We start from the raw sequence: 13,916 nt of genomic DNA, 5'->3' as shown, positions 1-13,916 counted from the left end.
GATGTATCCTATCGATCACAAGTGCAGTATGGAGTACCTCAAGGCTCAGTACTAGGGCCGCTACTCTTCACGCTTTATATGTTACACTTGGGAGATATCATCAGGAAACATGGTGTTAGCTTTCACTGTTATGCTGATGATACTCAGCTCTATATTTCTTCGCAGCCCGGTGAAACACACCAATTTGAAAAACTAATGGATTGCATAGTCGATATAAAAAACTGGATGACGAGTAATTCCTTACTGCTAAATTCTGAAAAAACAGAGGTGTTAATTATAGGACCTAAAAACTCTGCTTGTAATAACCTGGAACACTGTCTAAGACTTGATGGTTGCTCTGTCAATTCTTCATCATCAGTTAGGAACCTAGGTGTGCTACTTGATGGCAATCTTTCCTTAGAAAGCCACGTTTCTAGCATTTGTAAAACTGCATTTTTCCATCTCAAAAATATATCTAAATTACGGCCTATGCTCTCAATGTCAAATGCAGAAATGTTAATCCATGCATTTATGACCTCAAGGTTAGATTATTGTAATGCTTTATTGGGTGGTTGTTCTGCACGCTTAGTAAACAAACTACAGCTAGTCCAAAATGCAGCAGCAAGAGTTCTTACTAGAACCAGGAAGTATGACCATATTAGCCCGGTCCTGTCAACACTGCACTGGCTCCCTATCAAGCATCGCATAGATTTTAAAATATTGCTTATTACTTATAAAGCCCTGAATGGTTTAGCACCTCAGTATTTGAATGAGCTCCTTTTACATTATAATCCTCTACGTCCGCTACGTTCTCAAAACTCAGGCAATTTGATAATACCTAGAATATCAAAATCAACTGCAGGCGGCAGATCCTTTTCCTATTTGGCGCCCAAACTCTGGAATAACCTACCTAACATTGTTCGGGAGGCAGACACACTCTTGCAGTTTAAATCTAGATTAAAGACCCATCTCTTTAACCTGGCATACACATAACATACTAATATGCTTTTATTATCCAAATCCGTTAAAGGATTTTTAGGCTGCATTAATTAGGTAAACCGGAACCGGAAACACTTCCCATAACAACCTATGTACTTGCTACATCATTAGAAGAATGGCATCTACGCTAATATTTGTCTGTTTCTCTCTTGTTCCGAGGTCACCGTGGCCACCAGATCCAGTCTGTGTCCAGATCAGAGGGTCACTGCAGTCACCCGGATCCAGTACGTATCCAGACCAGATGGTGGATCAGCACCTAGAAAGGACCTCTACATCCCTGAAAGACAGCGGAGACCAGGACAACTAGAGCCCCAGATACAGATCCCCTGTAAAGACCTTGTCTCAGAGGAGCACCAGGACAAGACCACAGGAAACAGATGATTCTTCTGCACAATCTGACTTTGCTGCAGCCTGGAATTGAACTACTGGTTTCGTCTGGTCAGAGGAGAACTGGCCCCCCAACTGAGCCTGGTTTCTCCCAAGGTTTTTTTTCTCCATTCTGTCACCGATGGAGTTTCGGTTCCTTGCCGCTGTCGCCTCTGGCTTGCTTAGTTGGGGACACTTCATCTACAGCGATATCGTTGACTTGATTGCAAATAAATGCACAGACACTATTTAACTGAACAGAGATGACATAACTGAATCCAATGATGAACTGCCTTTAACTCTCATTTTTGCATTATTGACACTGTTTTCCTAATGAATGTTGTTCAGTTGCTTTGACGCAATGTATTTTGTTTAAAGCGCTATATAAATAAAGGTGACATTGACATTGACAACGACTACACTGAAAGAAACAAAGAAATGGACAATGGAAAGGATAAAGATGACAAAGAAACATGGGCAATGGTTGCCACAAGGAGAAAGAAGAATGGAATGGATGCAAGGAGTAGAGGAACAGACGAGCTATATACAAGTCAAGGTAAACAAACAAGCAATTATACTGATGGAAGACGAGAAGCAGTTCAAAGAAATGAGACAATGAAAAAGATAAAAAGCCAATCGAAATATCAGAGAGACTACAAAAAAGAAGCAACGCTAACAATGACTGTTAATGATCCAGAGAAAATATCTGTGATGATGATAATAAAGGCAGTGGAAGAGAAAACTGGATTTGGAAAGCTGTATGGACTGAGGAAAAAAAGTAATTTTGACTATGAACTAACCATGGAGAATGAGATGGATTGTGATAAGCTAATAGATGGACTACTGATTGATGGACAGTTTTGTGAGATCAAAAAACTATGTAAAACTGAAAGAATGGTCTCTTTTTTGCTTTTGCCAAACTACATAAAAGATGATGAAATCGTTCAAAAACTGGTGGATTGGGGTGTAAATTCTATTCTCCCATTAAGAAGGAGATATTATCCTGGCACCACTGTTGCAGATGGAACAAGGTTTTTAAGAGTAAGATTCCCACAGGACATTGTGACTCTGCCATACAATGTGAGATTTGACACAGAGGAGGGACCAAAATACTTCAGGGTAATTCATGACGGCCAGCTAAAGACTTGCAGAATATGTGCAAGCACAGAGCATGAAAAAAAGGACTGTCCTCAATATACCTGCAGAGAATGTCAGGAACAGGGGCATTTTGCTCGGGACTGCCAAGCCCCGCGGTGCCAAAGCTGTGAAAAGACATGGATGAGGTGTACGTGTGAATCTGAAGAGGAGGACAATGCAGAAATGGAGATAGAGGTGCAGGAGCACATGGAGGAGACAAGCAGAAATAGAAGGAAAGATGAAACACAGGAGGTGAATGGGATTTCAGATGATTTAAGTAAGCAAGGAAAGGAGGACTCCACGAGGAGAGAGGACAACGCAGATAAAGAAATTGAAGTGCATATAATGGAGACTGAGACACATCAAACTGTTGCTAATGATGGACAAATGAAAGAAAAGGAATGTGCAACAACGAGTGAAATTGCAGCTGGGTGGAATAAAGAGGACGTAAGTGATGAGGAAACTGATGAAATTAACCTTGAGCTTGAAAGCAGAATATCGGACATTATGAACAGAAGACGTAAAATGTTAAGAGTACCGGAAATACATATTAAACAAGTATTAAAGAAACAAAAGTTAAGAAGAGAAGACAGAGCAAGGCTAAATGAAGATAAAGTAGATCTAAATTCCTAGATATTAAGAGAGACCGCATATGTATGATGGGTTGTTTTGGTTTGTTTTTTTTCTTTTATTTCATTATGAGTAATTTATGTTTGGTCTCCATTAATGTTAGAGGGTTGTCATCTAAGCTGAAGTTTGAAAATATAATGAATTTAACAAAACAAAGTGATATTTTATGTATACAAGAGACTGGATGGAATGAAACAATAGTTAATGATTTTAAAAAATGTTGGGATGGAGAAATATGGTACAGTAATGACTTAAATAAGAAAAAAGGCTTGGCAATACTAATTAGAAGGGGAGTAGTAGAATCAACGAATGTTTTATTTAAAGATAACAATGGCAGGATTTTAACTGTTAAAATTATGGATAGGGGAGAAGAAATAACAATATGTAATATACATGCTCCAAATGAAGATATGGAAAGAGTTACTTTTTTTAAAGAATTGAGTGTTTTGATTAATGGATGGAAGAATGTCATTGTTATAGGAGATTTTAATACTGTTTTAGAAAGAATAGATGTTGAAGATTTTATGGTGTATAGAGCTGATGTTGGAAGAAAAGAATTGAAATGTATGATGGCTGAACATAAATTTGTAGATGTATGGAGAGATAGAAACAGAGTCAAAAGAGAATATTCGAGAAGACAGTGGGTTAATACAATTTTAAAACAAAGCAGAATAGATTTCATTTTATGTGACAGAAGATTTGAGCATTTTATTTCAAAAGTTTTTTATAAAATGTATAGCGGGAGTGATCATGATTTTTTATACGTAATGATGGATTTTAGTGGAGTTGAGAGAGGACCAGGTGTATGGGTGGTTAATACACAGCTTTTAAAGAACGAATTGTATAAAATGGAAATGGAAAATCTAATTATTAATAGCGTAGATGATGTTTTATATGATGAAGCAATATGTGTGTGGTGGGACAATATAAAATCAGATATCAAAGGTTTTTCTATTGAATGTTCTAAAAAAATACAGAAAGCAAAAAGAGCTAAAGAAAGGGAACTAAATAAAGAATGGGAAAATGAAATGAAAAAGATAACTGAAGGAAATACGGATATTAGGAAAATAGTAATATTGGAAGAGAAACTCAAAAAAGTGGAAGAGGACAAATGTGTGGGTGCTAGAATAAGAAGTAAGATAAGGAATACAGTGGAAGGGGAAAGAAGTACAAAGTGTTTCTATGATGCAGAAAAGACTAGACAAAAAGCTGATTTTAATAAAGAATGTTTCAATGGAAGGTAAAAATATAAAAGATAAAGAAGGGATTTTAAAAGCGGTGAAGGATTTTTTTGGTGTTTTATTTAAGAAAAAGGGAGTTAATGAGGAGGATGAAGTATTTTTGTTAAATCAAATCAAAGTTAAAGTAAAAGAGGATGATAAAAAAATGTGTGATAGTGATTAAACAGAAGAGGAGATAAACGAAGCTATAATGAAATTAAGTAATGGGAAAAGTCCTGGTTTATCATCTGAATTTTATAAGGTTTTTAAAGATGTTTTAATACCTATTTTGAAAGATCTTTTCATAGCCATTTTTAAGAATGGACAATTGAGTGAGAGTATGAAGAAGGGCATGATTAAAATAATTTATAAAAAGAAAGGGAATAAAGATGATTTGCAAAATTACAGACCATTAAGTATGCTCAACACAGATTATAAAATATTAGCCAAGATTTTAGCGAATAGACTTAAAAAAGTAGTTCCCCACATTACGACTAATCAAGCATATGGCGTATTAGGAAGAGATATAGTGGATACAGTAACAAGCATTAGAGATTTAATTTGGTACATAAAAGAGAAAAAGAGTGATGGTTTTTTAATCAGTATAGATCTAGAAAAGGCATTTGACAGAGTTGAGCACAAATATTTATTTGATTTAATTCAACAGTTTGGTTTTGGTAATAATTTTATAAAGTGGATGAAATGTTTTCATACAGATATTTTTAGCTGTTTTAAAATAAATGGTTTTTTAACAGACTTCATAGGAATATCTAGATCTATAAGACAAGGATGTCCCTTATCAGCTTTATTATATACTTTAGTTGCTGAACCGTTAGGTTTAGCAATAAATGGAGAAAAAGAAATAAAAGGTTTTTTAATAGAAGACAATGTAATAGAACAAAAATTGTTTCAGTATGCAGATGATACTACTCTGATTTTAAAAGATTTTAATAGTGCTGAAAAAGCTATGGGAATTATTGATAAATACTGTCGAGGTTCGGGTGCAAAAGTAAATAAGGAAAAAAGCGAATACATTAAGATTGGAAAAGTGGACATTTCAAAAAGAAATTGGCAGTTAAAAGAACAAAAAAATAATATAAAAATTTTAGGCATTACACTTGGATATGATGAAATTAAAACTAGAGAAATAAATTGGGACGAAACTGTAAACAAAATGGAAAAAAGATTAAATTTTTGGAAACAGAGAGTACTGTTTCTAAAAGGGAAGGTACTTGTCTTGAATTCTCTTTTTTTATCCAAAATGTGGTATGTTTTAAGTGTCGTTAGTTTACCAATTTGGGTATATAAGAGAATAAAAACTATGATTTTAAAGTTTCTTTGGGATGGAAAGGTGGAAGATGGAGGATTAGGACTAATAGATCCATGGCTGAGAATGAAAAGCATGAGAATTAAAACAGTAAAAAAGTTTTTTAACAAAGACAACATTCCATGGAAAAGTGTCATGAATTATGTTATTAATAAATGCGGACAAATAGGAGATGATTTTTTATGGATGGCTTTTAAGGATAATATGATAGAAAATATACCAGAGTTTTATAAGGAATTGTTGAGAAGTTGGAAAATGTTTTATGATAATGTGTACGTAGAGATTAAAGGGAGAAAACAGTACCTACAGCAACCCCTATTTTTAAATCAAAATAATAAAAGCAAAAAGCACATGTTTTATGAAAACTGGTACGCAGTAGGTTTTAGACAAATAAAAGACATTTTATATGAAGTGAAACCTGGATTTTTACCTACACAAGCAATAATTGATTCACTTGAGGAAAGAGAAGATATAGAAAACAAAGGGAAAATTGAAGAACAATATACAAAATTAAAATTAGCATTGCCAGAACATTGGATTAAAAATATTGAGGATAATGAAAAAGAAACTGAGAATGAGAAACCAAAGGTTTTTTTAAAAGCAGGGGATGATAAGATTGTTTTTAATGATTGTGTCATTAAGATGTTTTATACCTGTTTAAGTAAGACTGTTTTTGTAAAGCCTAAAGCAATAGAATATTGGGAAAAGTTATTTGACAATTTTGATGCTTCGAATATATGGAAAAATGTAAGATTGAATTTTAAAAGTCCGGTTTTGGAAAATTTAGATTTTTTATTAAGACACAATTGTGTGATGACAGAAATGATTTTAAGTAAAATTGGGTTAGCGCAAGATGAAATGTGCAAAGTGTGTTTGGAGAAAAAGGAAGGTGTATTACATTTATTTTTAAAATGCAGAAAGTTAAGTGATTTTATAGAAATGTTAAAAAAGATGGAATGTGATTTTCTGTATAATGACAACATTACTTTGGAAGAATGGGATACATTGCTTTTATTTGGCTTCAATGGAAGGACAAAAAATAACTATGCTCTTAATTTTACGTTAACGCTTGCAAGATTTGCAATATGGAGAAGGAGAAATATAATGAAACAAAAGAAAAAAGAGATAGCGATAAAGTTATTATATAAACAGATCATGATGGAGGAAATACAAGTCTTATATGACTATTGCAAAATGCTTGAGAATATGGAAATGTTTGAAAAATGTATTACAAGGAATAATCCATAAATTGTAAAAACTTGGACTGGTTTTGAAGTTCTGTTACCGGAAGATCTTTAAATATTTGTGGAGATGTATTGTTAATGTTTTTATTTTGTGATTTTTAATTAATAATAAAAAAAAAAGGTTTCCTTCCCTACTTATATAAAGCACTGGCGATTATAGTGGCTGATCTTTAAATAGCCCTCTCTTTGCAGCCTCCTTCGCTTGAGGCCATACCATCCTGGCTATGCCCGATCTCAACTGATCTCCAAATCTAAGCAGGTTTGGGCCAGGTTAGTACTTTTGGATTTTTTCAGTAATTATCTAATAGGCCTGGTTAGTACTTTAGGAAATTTTCACTAATTGTCCAATAATCTTGCAAAAAAAAAGAAAAGAGTCAATGCCAATCTCAGAATGTAAGCAGGTTTGGGCCAGGTTAGTCCTTTTGGATTTTTTCAGTAATTATCTAATAGGCCTGGTTAGTACTTTAGGAAATTTTCACTAATTGTCCAATAATCTTGCAAAAAAAAAAAAAAAAGAGTCAATGCCCGATCTCAGAATGTAAGCAGGTTTGGGCCAGGTTAGTACTTTTGGATTTTTTCAGTAATTATCTAATAGGCCTGGTTAGTACTTTTGGAAATTTTCACTAATTGTCCAATAATCTTGCAAAAAAAAAAAAAAAAGAGTCAATGCCCGATCTCAGAATGTAAGCAGGTTTGGGCCAGGTTAGTACTTTTGGACTTTTTCAGTAATTATCTAATAGGCCTGGTTAGTACTTTTGGAAATTTTCACTAATTGTCCAATAATCTTGCAAAAAAAAAAAAAAAAGTCAATGCCGATCTCAGAATGTAAGCAGGTTTGGGCCAGGTTAGTACTTTTGGATTTTTTCAGTAATTATCTAATAGGCCTGGTTAGTACTTTTGGGAATTCCAGGTGCTGTAAGCTTTTGGGTTTCCTTCCCTACTTATATAATGCACTGGCGATTATAGTGGCTGATCTTTAAATAGCCCTCTCTTTGCAGCCTCCTTCGCTTACGGCCATACCAACCTGGCTATGCCCGATCTCGTCTGATCTCGGAAGCTAAGCAGGTTTGGGCCTGGTTAGTACTTGGATGGGAGACCGCCTGGGAATACCAGGTGCTGTAAGCTTTTGGGTTTCCTTCCCTACTTATATAAAGCACTGGCGATTATAGTGGCTGATCTTTAAATAGCCCTCTCTTTGCAGCCTCCTTCTCTTATGGCCATACCATCCTGGCTATGCCTGATCTCAACTGATCTCCAAATCTAAGCAGATTTGGGCCAGGTTAGTACTTTTGGATTTTTTCAGTAATTATCTAATAGGCCTGGTTAGTACTTTTGGAAATTTTCACTAATTGTCCAATAATCTTGCAAAAAAAAAAAAAAAAGAGTCAATGCCCGATCTCAGAATGTAAGCAGGTTTGGGCCAGGTTAGTACTTTTGGATTTTTTCAGTAATTATCTAATAGGCCTGGTTAGTACTTTTGGGAATACCAGGTGCTGTAAGCTTTTGGGTTTCCTTCCCTACTTATATAATGCACTGGCGATTATAGTGGCTGATCTTTAAATAGCCCTCTCTTTGCAGCCTCCTTCGCTTACGGCCATACCAACCTGGCTATGCCCGATCTCGTCTGATCTCGGAAGCTAAGCAGGTTTGGGCCTGGTTAGTACTTGGATGGGAGACCGCCTGGGAATACCAGGTGCTGTAAGCTTTTGGGTTTCCTTCCCTACTTATATAAAGCACTGGCGATTATAGTGGCTGATCTTTAAATAGCCCTCTCTTTGCAGCCTCCTTCGCTTATGGCCATACCATCCTGGCTATGCCTGATCTCAACTGATCTCCAAATCTAAGCAGGTTTGGGCCAGGTTAGTCCTTTTGGATTTTTTCAGTAATTATCTAATAGGCCTGGTTAGTACTTTTGGAAATTTTCACTAATTGTCCAATAATCTTGAAAAAAAAAGAGTCAATGCCCGATCTCAGAATGTAAGCAGGTTTGGGCCAGGTTAGTACTTTTGGATTTTTTCAGTAATTATCTAATAGGCCTGGTTAGTACTTTTGGAAATTTTCACTTATTGTCCAATAATCTTGCAAAAAAAAAAAAAGAATCAATGCCCGACCTCAGAATGTTAGCAGGTTTGGGCCAGGTTAGTACTTTTGGATTTTTTCAGTAATTATCTAATAGGCCTGGTTAGTACTTTTGGAAATTTTCACTAATTGTCCAATAATCTTGCAAAAAAAAAAAAAAAAAAGAGTCAATGCCCGATCTCAGAATGTAAGCAGGTTTTGGCCAGGTTAGTACTTTTGGATTTTTTCAGTAATTATCTAATAGGCCTGGTTAGTACTTTTGGAAATTTTCACTAATTGTCTAATAATCTTGCAAAAAAAGAGTCAATGCCCGATCTCAGAATGTAAGCAGGTTTGGGCCAGGTTAGTACTTTTGGATTTTTTCAGTAATTATCTAATAGGCCTGGTTAGTACTTTTGGGAATACCAGGTGCTGTAAGCTTTTGGGTTTCCTTCCCTACTTATATAATGCACTGGCGATTATAGTGGCTGATCTTTAAATAGCCCTCTCTTTGCAGCCTCCTTCGCTTACGGCCATACCAACCTGGCTATGCCCGATCTCGTCTGATCTCGGAAGCTAAGCAGGTTTGGGCCTGGTTAGTACTTGGATGGGAGACCGCCTGGGAATACCAGGTGCTGTAAGCTTTTGGGTTTCCTTCCCTACTTATATAAAGCACTGGCGATTATAGTGGCTGATCTTTAAATAGCCCTCTCTTTGCAGCCTCCTTCGCTTATGGCCATACCATCCTGGCTATGCCTGATCTCAACTGATCTCCAAATCTAAGCAGGTTTGGGCCAGGTTAGTCCTTTTGGATTTTTTCAGTAATTATCTAATAGGCCTGGTTAATACTTTTGGAAATTTTCACTAATTGTCCAATAATCTTGCAAAAAAAAAAAAAAAAGAGTCAATGCCCGATCTCAGAAAGTAAGCAGGTTTGGGCCAGGTTAGTACTTTTGGATTTTTTCAGTAATTATCTAATAGGCCTGGTTAGTACTTTTGGAAATTTTCACTTTTTTTTTTGCAACATTATTGGACAATAAAAGAATCAATGCCTGATCTCAGAATGTAAGCAGGTTTGGGCCAGGTTAGTACTTTTGGATTTTTTCAGTAATTATCTAATAGGCCTGGTTAGTACTTTTGGGAATACCAGGTGCTGTAAGCTTTTGGGTTTCCTTCCCTACTTATATAATGCACTGGCGATTATAGTGGCTGATCTTTAAATAGCCCTCTCTTTGTAGCCTCCTTCGCTTACGGCCATACCAACCTGAGGGCGCTAGAGAGCTAGTGAGAAACAGGAAGTGAGGTGGCTATAGAAGGGTGAAGAAGGTTCACCCAAAATTGTTTGTTTTTTTTGCTTTTTGGTTATTTGAGTCTTAATAATTGTTTTTGTTTAAATTTTTGGTTATTTTTGTTACTTGTCCTCCCAACAGCATAGCTGTTTGGAAGGGATCATTTTGTTTTTTGGTTTTTGTTGTTTTTTTTCGTTTTTTGTTTTATTTATTTTTGAAAAATGGATGGAACTACGGCAACAGACATGGACTTGGCACGAGGAACACGGCGGCAAATGACAAACGGACTGGAAAAAACTCAACGAGAAAAGGATGGACCTGGAGTCTTCAGGAGATTTAAAAGAACCTACACCAAAGAAGCTACAGTAGTAGTGGATTTGACTGAAGTGCACGAAGGAAAAGCAGAAGACATAATACAAGCGCTGAAAGATAAGTTGGATGTGACAAAAATATTAGCTGTAAGACCCAAAATGATGGAGTACGAAATTACGTTTGAAAAGGAAGAAGATATTGAAAATCTGAGCGAAGGATTGATGATTAAAGGAAAACTATGTGAAATTAAGAAATTGAATAACAGAGTTGTCTCTTTCATGCATCTGCCCGCTTACCTGGATGGTGCAGAGATTCTACAGAAGCTGGAGGGATGGGGGGTAACTCCTGTTTCTCAGATAAGAAGAAGATTTTATACCGGCACCAACATAGAAGATGGAACGAGGTTCCTTAAGGTACAGTTCCCAAAAGAAGTGGCCTCCTTGCCCTACAGTACTCGAATTGAAATGGAAGATGGTCCACAATACTATAGAGTGATACATAGCAAGCAGGTGAGAACCTGCAGGTTGTGTATGAGCCCTGATCATGTGATGAAGGACTGTCCAGACTTTAAATGTTTTAAATGCTCGGAAACAGGCCACTTCGCGAGGGACTGTAAGGTGGTGATGTGTCCAGACTGCAATTGTGTACTGGACAAATGCGAGTGCTGGTATGGAGACCAGCAAAATGGAGAAGAGAGGGGGAGTGGGCAGATGCATGAGACAGACAATGAAGAGGAGCAAAGGGAAGACACCGGAGAAATGCAAAGAGAGGACAATGTAAGCAAGGACAATGAAAATTAGATTGAAAAGACTGAGTTAACACAGGACATTGTGGAAATGGAGGTACAGATGGAGTTAAATGAGGTTGGAAAAGCAGAAACGGAAGAGCCAGAAGAGACTGAATGGATCGGTGAGACGGACAGAAATAACAAAGACAGTGAAAACATGGGCGGAGACAGCACTGCAAGTACATCCAATAAAAGAAGAAGAAAAGTTAAGGTAATACCCAATTTAGAAAAAGCTAAAAATAAAATGTGTAAACAAAGTAATGAGGTGAAACAAGACTGTGGAAGAAGTGCAAAAGAGGGGGAGGAAGTAGGATAACGAAATTATGATGCTAAAGTTTGTCTTTTTATCTTTTTTAATTGTGTTGAAAATTGTTACTTTTAATGCAAGAGGGTTAATCAATGGTGTGAAATTTGAAAAAGTCAAGGAACTGTGCAGGGATGAAGATGTGATTTTATTGCAAGAAACAAACTGGAAAGAGAGTGTAATGGAGGATTTTAAAAAAAGATGGGAAGGGGAATTATTATTTAATAATGCTGAGGGAAAAATAGGAGGAGGAGTTGCGATGTTAATAAGAAAAGATAGAGGTATCAGATCATAGCAAATGTATAATGACACAAAAGGAAAATGCATGGCTGTAGAAATTAAGATGGATGAAGATGATTTTATTTGAGTAAACGTACATGCTCCAAATGAAGAAATAGAAAAGAAAAAATATTTTAATGTAATAGCTGAATTAATGGAAAAATGGAAGAGGGTAATAATTGCGGGGGATTTTAACACTGTTTTTAGTAAAATGGATATGGCTAACGGAATGGTTTTTAAATCGGATGGGGGAAGAAAGGAGTTAATTTCATTGATGGAGGAGAAGAACATGATTGATGTGTGGAGAGAAAGAAATGAGAAAAAGAGGGAATTTACAAGAAGACAGCTGGTAGGGAATTTTATGTGTCAAACTAGAATAGACTACTTTTTAAGTACTAGGAATTTGGAATGTTTTATTGATGGAGTGTTTTATAAAGAAACGACTTTAAGTGATCACAAAATGGTGCAAATGAGAATGATTTTAAAAAGGAAATGAGGGGACCAGGGGTATGGATTTTAAACACTGAAGTTTTAAAGGAAGAGAGTTTTAAAAAAGAGATAGAAAATAAATTAGATGAGGGGAAAAAAGACTTGATGTACATAGAAGATAAAAGGCAATGGTGGGAAAACATGAAATATGACATAAAGAAATATGTAATGAATTACTGTAAATTGTTACAAAAGGTAAAAAGAACAAAGGAACAAGAAATAAGAAAGACGTTAAGAGAGGAGTTAAATAAAAATGAAGTAAACGTGCAAAGAGTAATTGAAGTGGAGGAAAAGTTGAGGAAAATCGAAGAAGGAAAATATAAAGGGGCAACGTTAAGAAGTAAAGCTAAATATACAGTAGAAGGGGAAAAATGTAGTAGATTCTTTTTTAACCTTGAGAAAAGCAGGGCGAAGGCGGGAATAATTAAAGAACTTAGGAATAAGGAAGGACAAGTTGTTTTAAGCACGGAGGGAATTTTAAAGGAAATAAGCACATATTTTGAAGAACTTTTTAGATCAGAGGAAGGGGATGAGGAAAAAAGGAACATTTTGTTACAACAGATAACACGAAAAGTCGGTGAGGGAGATAAAAAGGAATGTGATAAGGGAATAACAACTGCGGAAATTATACAAGCAATAAATCAGCTAAGTGTGAAGAAAAGCCCAGGAATAGATGGTATTGGAAGTGAGTTTTATAAGGTTTTTAAAGAAAAAGGAAGCCCGATTTTAAAAGAAGTCTATGAAGAGGTTTTTAAAAAAGAAAGAGTACACCCAAGAATGGGCTTAGGCTTAATGAAAATAATCTACAAGAGAAAAGGAGACAAAGCGGAACTGAGGAATTTTAGGCCCATTACAATGTTAAACACAGATTTTAAAATTTTAGCCAGGGTTTTAGCGAACAGATTAAAAAATATAATGCCAAACATAATAGAGACTAACCAGGCATATGGAGTAAAGGGGAGGGACATAGCAGATATCACGAGTAGCATAAGAGATATAATGGGGTACATAAAAGAAAAAGGAAAGGAGGCATATATAATAAGCATGGATTTCGAGAAGGCTTTTGACAGAGTGGAGCATGGGTTTTTATTGGCGGTTTTAAAACAATTTGGTTTTGGAGAGAATTTTATAAAATGGATCTCAGTTTTATACAGCGATATTTTAACAAAAGTTAAATGTAATGGTTTTTTAACGGAACCTTTTAAAGTTTTAAGGTCTATAAGACAAGGGTGTCCACTGTCAGCGAAGTTATATTCTTTGGTGGCTGAACCATTAGGGCTTTTAATAAACAGAGAGAAAAAAATAAAGGGAATAAAACTAGAAGAAAAAGAGGAACTGACTAAAATATTCCAGTATGCTGATGATACCACAATTATTGTTGAAAATATAGAAAGTGTTAAAGAAGTAATGGAAAAAATGAAATGCTATTGTGAGGGATCAGGTGCAAAAATAAATGAAGAAAAAACAGTATATATGAAGTTCGGAAGGTCAGAGGT

At 35.6% G+C, this 13,916-nt stretch overlaps 3 non-coding genes across 3 annotated transcripts; all 3 read left to right on the top strand.

Moving 5' to 3' along the window:
* The first annotated feature begins 7,908 nt into the window (after positions 1 to 7,908).
* On the top strand, positions 7,909 to 8,027 carry LOC132150754 (5S ribosomal RNA). The gene has a single exon (XR_009435936.1). It is a non-coding gene; the product is annotated as a 5S ribosomal RNA (ribosomal RNA).
* Positions 8,028 to 8,488: 461 nt separating this feature from the next.
* LOC132150752 (5S ribosomal RNA) lies at positions 8,489 to 8,607 on the top strand. The gene has a single exon (XR_009435934.1). It is a non-coding gene; the product is annotated as a 5S ribosomal RNA (ribosomal RNA).
* Positions 8,608 to 9,485: 878 nt separating this feature from the next.
* On the top strand, positions 9,486 to 9,604 carry LOC132150751 (5S ribosomal RNA). Its single transcript, XR_009435933.1, has one exon. It is a non-coding gene; the product is annotated as a 5S ribosomal RNA (ribosomal RNA).
* The last annotated feature ends 4,312 nt before the right edge of the window (positions 9,605 to 13,916 follow it).

Source organism: Carassius carassius, chromosome 9 (genome assembly GCF_963082965.1).
Source record: "Carassius carassius chromosome 9, fCarCar2.1, whole genome shotgun sequence".
Classification (NCBI taxonomy): Eukaryota; Metazoa; Chordata; class Actinopteri; order Cypriniformes; family Cyprinidae; genus Carassius; species Carassius carassius.
The sequence above is the reverse complement of the archived record's forward strand: the minus strand, read 5'-3'. Positions and strand labels throughout refer to the sequence as shown.